This window comes from Perissodus microlepis, chromosome 20 (assembly GCF_051167445.1).
Source record: "Perissodus microlepis isolate ML-2025 ecotype Zambia chromosome 20, ASM5116744v1, whole genome shotgun sequence".
NCBI lineage: Eukaryota > Metazoa > Chordata > Actinopteri > Cichliformes > Cichlidae > Perissodus > Perissodus microlepis.
In genome coordinates, this window is record NC_140480.1 from 16,505,232 (window position 1) to 16,519,464 (window position 14,233).

Sequence of the window (14,233 nt, forward strand, 5' to 3'; positions counted from 1 at the left end):
TCTCTGTGCTTGTCCTGCTAGACCTCAGTGCAGCGTTCGATACTGTCGACCATAATATCCTATTAGAGCGATTAGAACATGCTGTAGGTATTACAGGTACTGCACTGCAGTGGTTTGTATCATATCTATCTAATAGACTCCAATTTGTGCATGTAAATGGAGAGTCCTCTTCACACACTGAGGTTAATTATGGAGTTCCACAGGGTTCAGTGCTAGGACCAATTCTGTTTACATTATACATGCTTCCCTTAGGCAGCATCATTAGAAGACATAGCATACATTTTCACTGCTATGCAGATGACACCCAGCTCTATCTGTCCATGAAGCCAGATAACACACACCAATTAGTTAAACTGCAGGAATGTCTTAAAGACATAAAGACCTGGATGGCCGCTAACTTTCTGCTTCTTAATTCAGATAAAACTGAGGTTATTGTACTCGGCCCTGAAAATCTTAGAAATATGGTATCTAACCAGATTCATACTCTGGATGGCATTACCTTGGCCTCCAGTAATGCTGTGAGGAACCTTGGAGTCATTTTTGACCAGGACATGTCCTTCAACGCACATATTAAACAAATATGTAAGACTGCTTTCTTCCATTTGCGCAACATCTCTAAAATTAGAAATATCCTGTCTCAGAGTGACGCTGAAAAACTAGTTCATGCATTTATTACTTCCAGGCTGGACTACTGTAATTCGTTATTATTAGGATGTCCAAAAAACTCACTGAAAAGCCTTCAGCTAATCCAAAATGCTGCAGCAAGAGTACTGACAGGGACTAGAAGGAGAGAGCATATTTCTCCTGTTTTGGCTTCCCTTCATTGGCTTCCTGTTAAATCCAGAATTGAATTCAAAATCCTGCTCCTCACATACAAGGTCTTAAATAATCAGGCCCCATCTTATCTTAATGACCTTGTAGTACCATATCACCCTATTAGAGCACTTCGCTCTCGCTCTGCAGGCCTACTTGTTGTTCCTAGAGTATTTAAAAGTAGAATGGGAGGCAGAGCCTTCAGTTTTCAGGCCCCTCTTCTGTGGAACCAGCTTCCAGTTTGGATTCGGGAGACAGAAACTATCTCTACTTTTAAGATTAGGCTTAAAACTTTCCTTTTTGCTAAAGCATATAGTTAGGGCTGGACCAGGTGACCCTGAATCCTCCCTTAGTTATGCTGCAATAGACGTAGGCTGCCGGGGGATTCCCAAGATGCATTGAGTTTTTCCTTTCCAGTCACCTTTCTCACTCACTATGTATTAATAGACCTCTCTGCATTGAATCATATCTGTTATTAACCTCTGTCTCTCTTCCACAGCATGTCTTTTATCCTGTCTTCCTTCTCTCACCCCAACCGGTCGCAGCAGATGGCCGCCCCTCCCTGAGCCTGGTTCTGCCGGAGGTTTCTTCCTGTTAAAAGGGAGTTTTTCCTTCCCACTGTTGCCAAAGTGCTTGCTCATAGGGGGTCATATGATTGTTGGGTTTTTCTCTGTATCTATGAAGCGCCTTGAGGCGACTTTTGTTGTGATTTGGCGCTATATAAATAAAATTGAATTGAATTGAAATTGAAAAATTGAAAGGAAATTACACTTTGATATCTAAGGAAGTGCTTTGTTCTAAACGTGTAAAAGTGAAAGTAAAAGTGAATCAAAATGAAAGTTTAAAAGAAGAGTTGACCCACTGGTATATTTTTGGGTTTCCTGGGATATCTGGGAATTCACCAACACCCTGTCTCATCTTACTGCAGTCACTCTCTGTGTGTAATGACATTTTATTTTTTTCCTGGGTCTTGTTAAACCACTACAGTTCATCAACTGTTTGAAACACGCTCCCTTTAAGGCCCTTCTTATGGAGAGAAACGCGCACAGTACGATCCACAAGCATAAACTGACATTTTCAAATGTGGAGAGTGATTTGTGTGTAACTTTTGAGGATTCACAAGTGTGTGATTTCATCCACACACAAATACAAAGCAATACTGATAATTTACGCACAATTTATTAACTCAGGTTCACAGATTTGTTTCTTCTTCGAAATAAACTGAACCTCTCATCACCCCTCTGGAAAACATAGATTCAACAATTACACATTACAAGACTACAGTACACTTTAACTCTACACAGTAGCACATAAAGATTTATATATGGTTTAAATATATGACCATTGAATTTTTAGCAGAAGTGTGGTTGAATGTTAGCATTTTGATAGCGCCTGTGACTAAACTGAGGTAATTTCAGAGAGCTGTTGTAGCACTACTATCTGACATTTTGTTTAACAAACATGCAGCAGATTAAAGGCTCAAAGTAGTTAAGGCAAGCTTGATTACATGCTTTAAAATACAGGTCAGTGTGTCACTTGACTGTAAGTTTGTTAGCGTCCTGCATTAGTAATTAGGTCCAAAAATTTCAGAAATACAAAAGTTGCACATTTTAAAATGAACATTTTACTTCTCTGCAAAGACTTCTGCTAATTTGTGAATTTAGATTCTACACACGAAAAATAGCTCGATAAATAAAAATACATTTCATGGACTCTTCTTCTTCTATATCTAATCTTCTATACACATCTCCCTCCAAAACTTTCTATCCTACCCTTATTGAATTGTTAAAATGTGCTCCACCTTGGACCAATTTCAACAGCATTTATTTATTTGAGATGATACTTATGTCATATTTTAAAGGTTACATTGAAAATCGAATTATTTACATAGAATAAAATAGCTTGACATCTTTGCCAGTGCTAGCAGTTTTTGCTAGATTGAAAAACTAAATAAACAAATCACTAAATCTAACCATGAGTTTGTATTCAGTTTAGAGTTACACTTGGTGGACAGTATATATTATGGAAATCCTTTTAATACATGTATACATACACATGTTTTTGATTCGAATGATAGCTGATACTCTTTACAGTATTTGCTTTTCCTTTCTTCTTGTGTTTGGCACTTATCACCTCCCATACTTAAGATGTACTTTTGCTACAGAGAATTCTCTTGTCCAATGGTGTTCAAGGCTTGTGGTGCTATCAGGTCTTGACCAATCTTGTGCTGACTAGTCAGGCTGAACCAGCAGTCTTTAGACAACCTACCGATATGACTGATGAGTGGTCTGTGGGGTTACTATGACCTTAAAAAAGTTCATCATGTTTCAAATATGTGTTACAGAAAGTGTAGCCTGTAGTGGCAGTTGCATAGACTTCAGCTGCACAGGAAAGAAAAAAAAAACAAAACTGGAACAATGAAAATTCTTTCAGAATTTGCGTAACATCTCATTTGAAGGGATGTGGAATAACAGTACACCCGTCATAAGCATGTAGGAGTATATTTCTGTCAGTAAATGTTTTGAAATTTTCATTTGGGTCAGTCAATCCATTATTCTTTTTTTAGTTAGTTTATAGTTTAATTTGTGTCAGAAATCAATTGCACAACACAAAAATGACTGGAACTGTCACTATGGGGTACACTGGTGTATTAGTGAGATAGTACGGTGGCCCTGAGAGGCCAAACAGACTGTAACTTCAGAAAACACTTGCAAAAAGAAAAATGCTGCAAAAAGAAAAATGCTGCAGAAAGAAAAACACTTGCAAAAAGAAAAATGCTGCAAAAAGAAAAACACTTGCAAAAAGAAAATTGCTGCAAAAAGAAAAACGCTGCAAAAGCACACACAACACAACGGAAATGTTTCTGTGGAGACAATAACCGGACGGACCAGTTGCATGAACCAAAACATCCTAACAAGTGCACTGGGACTGGGAGACACTACAAAATTTATCAGGCTGTGTGGCATCGGCTGCCAAAATGTGTGCCCCCCCCCATCTGTAATCCATATTGGCTTTGCTATCACAAAGGGTATATTTGCAAAATAAGTCACAGTATAACCAATAAGTACAGTAACTTTGGAGACGATGTCTTATTCACAGCAAAAGTTATGGAGGGATACAAAATTTATCAGGCTGTGTGGCATCGGCTGCCAAAATGTGTGCCCCCCCCCCCCCCCCCCCCCCATCAATAATGCACCTTGGCGTTGCTATCACGAAAGAGTTTATTTGCAAAATAAATCACAGTATAACTAATAACTACAGTAACTTTGGAGACCATTTGCTTTTTTTAGACTTCTTAATTTAACATCTACATCTATATATGTAGATATGTGTTCTCAACAATGTGTGCCAGATCCACACTAGCTGTGGACCTTTAGTGTCAACTATGTACAAGCGAAACAAATAAACACATCTTCTGGTGGTGGGCTTTTCACGCAGAGCTGGTGGAACCACCGCAAACACATCTCACACTGAATCTGTAAAAAAATAAATAATTACAAATCCCAATGTTAAAATTTCATTTATGGGAATAGATCATAACATTTAGCAGTCTTTCTTGATGTCATTACCCATTTGTTGTCAGTTTCATGCTCTTCTTCCCCGCAGAAATGACAGATGTTTGTCAAGTCATCTGTTTTAAAAAGTGAAAAAAAAGCACATAGAGTATACTACCTACTGCACTTATTACTTCATTCAAACAACTATATGGTTTGTTTCTACAGCCATCATGATGAAAATATTCATGATGTGAGAACATTGAATGGTGGAAAATGAGTTACCTGTCTCTAGGAGGAGAGTGGTGGCAATTTGCAGCCTGCGTGTGTTTATGGCCTTTTTTGTAGACGGAAAGTCTATTGACTCTTTTCGCAAGATCTTTTCAGCAAACTGAAAAAGAGATTCTAAGATGACTAAATAGGCTAATATCGTAAATGTTATTTTATAGTAATTTGTTTTCTGTGAATCAATTTCTTTCTTTTATTGTGTAATTATCTTATATTCCTTTTCCTGTCATTAACATTTATTACAACACAACATTTCCAATATTCTCGTATATATGTATGTATTACGGTTAAGACTCGTACTTTCAATGCAAAGACTCCACATGAGGTAGCGTCCACTTGTTTTGGGTGTTTGACTGTGTCACAAGTCCATCTTGAGACGTTGCATCCTTTTTTTTCGCATGAATGCCCTGAAAGACAGGTACAATAAAAACAAATAACATGTTTTAAAATTTTGGTGACACAAAAAGGTGAACAGTATGGAGAGCTTAAGTGTCTGTTGAACATCAAGTTAAGAACACTGACCACACTGTTTTGTTAAAATCATTACTTTTTAAAAGTCTACAACGCATTTCCGTGGACAATTACTTGTGCTTTTTTTCCAGTTTCTGCCCATGATATAGAAATCAATCACTTACACAGTACACTTTGAAGAGATGTGGAGGAGGAGCAAAGATGAAATTCACACATGTATAACCTATGTGAAATTATTTTAGACATTTGTCTGATGTTTTAGTGCTAAACCTCCGCAACACTTTATGCAACTACTAAACATTATTCTCCCCGTGCTATATTTTCTAATGTAAAAACATCATCTCATACAGACATCAGGTCCTCAAATAAACATTGAAACATGGGGAGACTTCTCTTTAAAGGCAAAATTAACCCATAACACCACAATATCAGAAGGCCAACACAAAAATTTAAACCTGTTGCTGCTAGTTTTTTAATTGTGAGTACCAATTTTTTTTTTAAAAAATTTGATTGACATCATACTTATAATTGTCATAATAAACACAAAACTAACAACAGCAACAAAGAGTTTAATAAAGGGTCAAAATAAATTTCAACATTTATCCTTACCTTGTTGATTCCAAACAATTTTGGATACCTTGTTTTGTTTCTCCGAGTGGATCAAGATACAGTGACTTCTTTTCTTGTGGGTAAATGACCTACAGTAAAATTATGTGGAGAATTACATGTAATAATTCAAGACTTAAGATTATCTGCATGCCATGCATTTGTCTTATAAAACTGATTTGATGAATATTGTAAATGCAATTTTTTTTTTACCACTAATGTCCAGTGATGATGTTCATTTACAATTCCCAGAATGACTTCATGCTCCATGGGTTTGATCTTAAATTGAAACAAAAGAATAAAAATATTAACTTCAGTCATAAAAAAAAGAAATGCAATAACATGTTGTTTAGAGTCCTTTTTTATTAAAGCAATTTATGATATATTATATATCATCCACTTATAAAGTACTCTGCGACAGCCATGATTCACCCCTCATTTCTTTAACCTGTGCAAGAAGCTGGACTATCTTATATTTTTTATAAGTGGTTTTGCACATTACTTCCTCCAAGACTAATAAAGGTCTTTCTAAGGATTTTTTTTGGACATGGAGTTCATTTTCAATCATTTTCAATGCGATCCTTGTACCATCTGCAGAATAATGTTTAATGCTTTCTTAAGCCTCTTTAACAGTGACGTATGAATCACTTGAGAATAAAAAGGTACCTATTAAAGAGATGAAGCAGTGTTGATGATTTCAAAAGAGATATTAGCCCAAATGTTTGCAAATCTCAAATCAAGCATTGATTGGAGTGTGTACAAAAAAAGGAGGAAACCAGACAAGCAGAGAACAAAAGAGAACTGTCAAGTCTAATAAACTATCCACATCTACTAACCCCAGTCTCAATTCATTCTTTCTGCATAAGCTGTTATCCAATCTAAATCTGGATGTGGATATGATCCGAGGTACTTAAACAATACACACAAGATTCTTTCTAAAGATACCTGCCTTGAGTCTCGGAGCTTTTCTCTTCCAAATGGCAGTCATTGAAAATGAATCAATGAATGCTGCTTTTGCTGAATTATCACGATTGCATTGTCTCACCATGATCGCAAGATATGCATTAATAGACTGCGAATACAAAATGTAAACATTTTTTAACTGTTGTCAAGGAATAAAACACTGATAGTTGCATTGTTGTCAGTAAAGATCACTGTACCTCACTTTCCAACTCCATGTCCAGACCAATTTGTTGGATATCCCAGTAGAATAATTTGTAAGCACCAATTTTGGAGAGTAGAACGTGAGGACTCTTTCCAGCCCAGGCATCCATTATATCTACAAAAAGTAATGAGAAAAAGAGATAAGTCAGCAGGACTAAATGTAAATCATAATTTAAAATGCATAATTTCTTATGTAGTTGTCTGACAAAACACGTGTTTCAGGGTAAATACTTTTAAGACACTGATAAAATGGGCACATGGTTTAACATTGTATTTTGTAGAAAAAAAGAGCACTTAAATTTGCTTTTATTTGGGGGTAAAGTTACACTTACAATGTTCTATAAAGAAATTTAAATAAATTCATATTAATAAAAGAAAAGAAATTTAAATACATAGCAATAGAAATGCTCTTGCCCCCTATCAAATCTTTTTTCCAGCAGAAACGCCTATTACAACAATTTTTTAAAATTATGTTTAGTTGAAGCTACATGAATATATTTTAAAATACTCAGGCTCAAGGCTTGCACCTGTGGCCTTTACTATTACATAACCGTTTCTGGAAAAATGTTATTTTTCTCCTCCAAAACTAGTTTTATTATCTTTAAAATAGAGTGTCAATTTCTGGGCTGTTAAAAGCAGTGTCTTAAAGAGTATTTGATCTTTCAAACAGTTGCTGGCAGGCAGTCATCATCACAACATTAATATACTTCTTGTAGTGGGCATTCTATGTCACTAGCAGCATATATGACAGCAATTTTAGAAAAGAAGAAAATGAAGAACATACACTACTAGTCAAAATTAGGGACACACCTTCCCATTCAGTGTGTTTCTGTGTGTTCATGCTTTTCATGCAGTGACAATCATCTTAGGTGACTACCCCATGAAGCTCACTGACAGAAGGCCTAGAGTGTGCAAAGCAGTGATCAAAGCAAAGGGTGGCTAATTTGAAGAATCTAAGATATAAAAAATTTTTTTGGTTCTTTCATACTTTTTGGTTTACTACATCATTTGTGTTAGGGTTAGTGCTCCATATGTGTCCATTCATAGTTTTGATGCCTTGAGTTCTAATCGACAATGAATCTACAAAATAGACAAGCAACATTAAAATGAAGGTGTGTCCAAACTTTTCACTCTTAGTGTACATCAGATGTACAATATCAATCATGAACATTCTGGGTTACACAACAACAAAAGAAAGATTCACAGTTTTGAAGGACTTACTTTTTCATTTGTGTAATTTTACACATGTGGCTTACATCCTTCTATAAGTTTTCTATAATGTTTTGCCCCATGAAGGTTTTTTTTTAAAGCATTAACATATTGTTAAATTTAAATATTCTGTTAGGAAATATACCTAAAAAAATCTTTTTAAAGGTGTAAAATTTGCTATGCCATGGTGTACATAGTACTGAAACAAACACTGTCATAGGAACAAAAATCCTTTTTTAAAAAATAAAAAAATATTATATTTATTTACATTTCTCTGCAACTGTTGGTTCTATGGTTTGTGCTGTAGATTGCTGGGCTGTAATCTGTGGAGCTGAGGCTTGTGTGGTTGTAGCATTTGGAGCTGTGGTTTGTGAGGCTGGGTCTGCTGCCGTTTTGGTCTGTGATGCTGGGTCTGCTGCCGTTGTGGTCTGTGAGGCCTGGTCTGCTGTTATGGTCTTTGAGGCTGGGTCTGCTGCTGTTTTGGATTCGGTTTGTAGAGCTGTAGCGTGTTCTGGTGCTGTAGCACTTGTGGCTGGTTCTGGTGGTTCGTCCTCTTTCTGTGCTGTTGCTCCTGACTCTGGTTCTGATACCGTTATTGCTATACCTTGTGGAACTGGAGATGGATGTTGTGTTTGAACTGGTAGCGATGTAAGTGATGCCATTGGTGCTGTAGCCTGTGTAGCTCTAGGAGGAGGTGGTGGTGCTACCGCCACTGGTGCTGCTGTAGCCTGTGAAGCTAGAGCAGATGCTGGTGCTGCTGCAGCTTGTGGTGCTGCTGGACCTGGTTGTGCTGTTAGTAATGTGGCTGCTGTTTTCTTTAAACCCCGGTGTGGCACTCTTGGCATGCTGTCTTTGCTTAACTTTAGTTGGTCAATATTTACTTTTGGAATGATTGTCCCATTGGAATCCTGAAGATCTGCACTTTTACCTTGGATTGCTGTAATAATGTAAGGGCCTAAAAAGTTTGCTTCAAGTTTCCCCCCTTTCCTCTGCTGGCTTCTCATGTTAGCTCTTAAAACTTTGTCACCAACTTTGAAGACGACATCTCTCTTCATCATTTTTATTTTGCCCTTTGTTTTTTCCTGAGCTTTGACCACATTGTCCTTCACCAGTTCCAACAGCTTTTGATGCTTTTGAATGTCTTCCGACAGCTCCTCCTGCCCCACAATGTCTTCCACACTCTCATCAACCTTTGAATCAAAAGACATGTCTATCATTACTATAATTTGTGTAAGATACACAGATAATACATAAAAGAACTGAGAAATACAGTGAAAATTTACATTAAGTGTCTTTGGTAAGGTTTTAAGACACAATGTATTTCTGGCAAAGCTTCAGTGTATCCTGGGATTGATTGGACATGAAGAAAACTGTTATTGAGGGGTGGAACAATCCATAAAAATATTCAGTGGTGTAGTGCTTTTATGGCGGTGACGTAGCATCCATTGAAACTGATCTGCCTGCGCCTCAAAAACTAAAAAAGTTTTGTTGTGTGGGATTTCCGTGTAGTTTGTCACAGACAAAAAGACATACCATGAACTCTTCTGGGATTTCGGAAGGATAGCGAGCCTCTCTGCCAAACATTAGGTAATAAGGTGAGTATTTGGTGGTCGCTTGTTTTTTAGTTCTGAGTCCAAACATTACAGCATCCAGATACTCATCCCACATTTCTGGTTGGTCGCCAACGACTTTACACAGGGCTCTGACAATGAAAGCACATAGAAGACATTCATATGAAAGATCATTTACATTTTTTGTGGCTCAAGAGTTGGGAGTTCGCCTTGTAAACGGAAGGTTGCCGGTTCGAACCCCTGCTTGGACAGTCTCGGTCGTTGTGTCCTTGGGCAAGACACTTCACCCGTTGCCTACTGGTGGTGGTCAGAGGGCCCGGTGGCGCCAGTGTCCGGCAGCCTCGCCTCTGTCAGTGCGCCCCAGGGTGGCTGTGGCTACAATGTAGCTTGCCATCACCAGTGTGTGAATGTGTGTGTGAATGGGTGGATGACTGGATATGTAAAGCGCTTTGGTGTCCTTAGGGACTAGTAAAGCGCTATATAAATACAGGCCATTTACCATTTTTAATAGTTTAATGTCATGCATTAATGTTTTGTTTGAAGGGAACCCCCATAAATGTATAACATGTACTCCAAGAATTTACCTCTGGATGGTGCCATTCATTTTCTCCACCAGCCCATTCGTTTGAGGGATTATAGGGGGAGCAGAGGCTTCTTTTAATTTTTAACAATCCGCAAACCCTTTTGTTGAGCTGCAAAAGAAAGTTATATACACTGGCTATAAGCACATTACAATAAGAATTTAAATAAACAGCTGTCATACTAATATCTCAAAAACAGATTTATAAAGACCAGAAAATTAACCATTTTCAAAAAATTATTCAAATATGAGTTCACATATTTTTGCCAAAGACTAAAGTACTTACAGAATTGACAAATTCTTTGCCTTGGTCAGTAAGAATCCTTTTCGGGGCTTCGAACTGGTGGACAAATTTTATGAGACAGTTTGTCACTTCCCCGGCTGATTTTGACTTTAAAGGGTATGCTTGTGGCCATTTTGTAAAATAATCAATAAAAACACATATGTATTGATGTCCATTGTTGGTTTCAGTAAGTTTTCCAATAAGGTCCATCCCAACCAGTTCAAATGGCTGAGAGACCTTAAAAAGAAAATCATAGTTAAGTTAATAATACTGAAATTACACAGAATGCTAGTCTACTGTTATAATTTTTTCAAGTATATAATCAGTAGGTTTCTAAGCAATGAAAACATTGTGTGATTAAATGTGATTATTTGCTATGGTCGATGACTAACCTTTATCGGAATGTATTCTGCTGGTTTTTTAATTGTTGCAGCACTTGCCTGGCAAAGTGCACACTGGGAAACCTAATCAAAAATAAAAGCAATTCAATAACAAACACAAGAGTTGATGATCAAGGTTTACATAACTTATTTTGAGAGATACAGAAACATTGCTGTGTTCCTCTTAAAATAAGTTAGCTGTAGTCGAATTACATAGAGTTTGTTTTGGAGTACCCACCCAATTATTGATGTCCACTGACATCCCTGGCCAGTAGAACCGCTTTGAAATGGCTTCTCTTGTTTTTGTTTGCCCGCAATGGGCCCCAGTAGGACTGGCATGAAAATCTGAAAAAATTGTGTTTGCCTCATCAGCCCCACAGACTACCGTTGTCTTTATGGTTTTGTCTGTGCCTTTGTAGCGCCAGTAAAACAGCTGCTCCCCTAAACATAAACAAGAAAATAGGAAAGTTTATTATAGCTGTTTAAACCACGACAGGTCTATATGTGGTAAAAGTCATGACAATACATCTTGAATGTAATGAATCAATTATGTATGGTATATAATTTGGGGGTGACTATTGGACTGGTTCTCTATATTTATGACAGTATGACTACTTCAGAAACCAAAAAGATTATGCCACACACAAGACTGTATTACTGATACTAAAAAAAGTGATGGATGTGTAAAGTCATTATGACTAATGACCTTCAGATATCATGGATTTATTTTTAATACAAATATCAATTCAAAGTAGTTTAATTCCAAATTTCCTGCTGTCAGTAATTTTCCACATATGTAATTTAAAGACATAAAGACATAACAGTGGGTACACCTGCGTAAAAGGGTGTGGCACATACCACTCCAAAAGTAATTACGACGTAATATATTGTAGTTAAGCTATAAAAGGACAAAAACAGTTCTTAGTTAACGCTGTCTACTTAATAGCAAACCTTAAAACTTTTACTTTAATAAACGCACATGTGCCTACTAACCGGGGTTAACTAGGTCAAAGAAAGGTCAAGCTAATTAAATCGGTTAGTGCAAATTAAGACTACACATTATGCCATTGTATATGTGTTAATATATATGTACTGATGACATTTATAAACGCTACGAAGTTGCTGTTATTACCTTCAATGTTGTAAATAGCAGCTTTTCTTCGGAGAAGAAATTTCTCTTTCTTCGTGAAAAGCGCTGGATACTCGCCTTTCAGTTTATATGCAACCAAAATCTTGTACTCGTCTGGTTCCATCCTCTTGTGGTGTTTGTTATTTTCAAAAACAAATTGTAAAGTAATCTTCTAGTTAGCTCAGAGGCCCTCTGGTTTTCGGTTCATGCGCACAATGTGAGCTAATTTGCATAATTGATGAGGAAAACCCACGTGACCGGAGATTTTGGAAAAATTTGACAATGTCGGAGTCAAGTAGGCCTACGAAAGGTTGGCCAAAACTAACTTGCAAAATTTTGAAAAGCCCTGTTACTTACAAAGACGATAAATATATATATTTAAATGTTGTTTTAAATTTTATTTATTTACAAAGACAAACTCTGCCAATGTGCATCATTATAGATTTGGGGGGTGGGGGGGCACACATTTTGGAAGCTGATGCCACACAGCCTGATAAATTTTGTATCCCTCCATAACTTTTGCTGTGAATAAGACATCGTCTCCAAAGTTATGTCTGTGAAGGTTCTCAGTCATCCAGGTCATCGTAGTCAAAGGAGCTTGCAAAGAAAAGCGTCTGGACTTCTTTAAGTTACTTGAAGACGTTTCACCTCTCATCCGAGAAGCTTCTTCAGTTCTAAGGTCAAATGGTGGAGAGTCCCAGATATAAACCTAGTGGGAGTATCCCCCCACAGAGGGACAAAAGGACCCCCTGATGATCCTCTAATCGCCTGAGCCAAGGTGTGAAAGCGGGTGTGGGTCCCAATCAGCCAGAGTTTCGGGTGTGTTCATTGTGAAACCTGGCCCCACCTTATCATGCGAATTCCTGAGGTCAGATGGCCCAGGATGTGAGTGGGCGTTAAGGCGTCTGGGAAGGGATCTCAAAACTGGATTATAGATGGCAGAGAGTTGGTGTCGTAAACCCCCGCCTCTGTTCAAAGATGGTCGCTCACAGTGGACATAGATGGCTTCTTTCACTCCTCTTTCAAACCATCTGTCCTCTCTGTCCAAAATGTGAACATTGGCATCCTCGAAAGAGTGTCCTTTATCCTTAAGATGCAGATGGACTGCTGAGTCTTGTCCTGTGGAGGTGGCTCTTCTGTGTTGTGCCATGCGCTTGTGAAGTGGCTGTTTGGTCTCTCCAATGTAGAGGTCTGGGCATTTCTCGCTGCACTGTACAGCATACACCACATTGTTAAGTCTGTGTTTTGGCGTTTTGTCTTTCGGGTGAACCAGTTTTTGTCTGAGCGTGTTGCTGGGTCTGAAATGCACCGGGATGTCATGCTTGGAGAAAACTCTCCTAAGTTTTTCTGATACACCGGCTACATAGGGGATGACAATGTTGTTGCGTCTGTCCTTCTTATCCTCCCTCGCTGGTGTCTGGTCTTCTTTTCTGTGCCTCTTTGCTGACTTTAAGAACGCCCATTTAGGATAGCCGCACGTTTTGAGTGCTTCCTTTACATGTGTATGTTCCTTCTTTTTTCCTTCAGGCTTAGAGGGAACATGTTCTGCCCGGTGGTGTAGGGTCCTAATTACTCCAAGTTTGTGTTCCAAAGGGTGATGGGAGTCAAAGAGGAGGTACTGGTCCGTGTGTGTGGGCTTCCGGTAAACTTCGATGTTGAGTTTGCCGTTCTCTTCAATGTGCACAGCGCAGTCCAGGAAAGGCAAACAGTTGTCCTTTGTGTCTTCCCTGGTGAACTTGATGTTTTTATCCACAGCGTTAATGTGCGCAGTGAAGGATTCCACTTCTTGTGTCTTGATTTTGACCCAGGTGTCGTCCACATATCTGTACCAGTGGCTGGGTACTCTTCCTTTGAAAGAGCCAAGAGCCTTCCTTTCCACTTCCTCCATGTAAAGGTTGGCTACAATAGGTTGCCGTACATTTTGGGAGGAACACCCTTCAACTGGTGCGGGAGTATGAAAGGGAATCAAGGAAACTAGCGGATTATAGGAACCATCTCCGTTTCAACCTAAGATGTAGACAAAGCAGAGTTGTTCCTAAGAGCCTGCGCCTTGGATCCACTGTCAGGGGATACAGAGCAGACTTGATTCTACAGAGAGCACAAAATCACCTTTTAAGTGAAAGGATAAGACAGGTCCATTTCACCATAGATGCCCTCCAGATCAAGATCAGCCAGACCCTGCAGGAACTGGAAATCCTTCTACCCTCTCCAATCTTAGAAGAGGTTTACAAGTTTGTGGACAAGG

At 38.3% G+C, this 14,233-nt stretch overlaps 1 pseudogene; it reads right to left on the bottom strand.

The window, feature by feature from the left end:
- Positions 1–4,196: 4,196 nt before the first annotated feature.
- On the bottom strand, positions 4,197–8,890 carry LOC146364334 (uncharacterized; annotated as a pseudogene).
- Between the last annotated feature and the right edge of the window lie 5,343 nt (positions 8,891–14,233).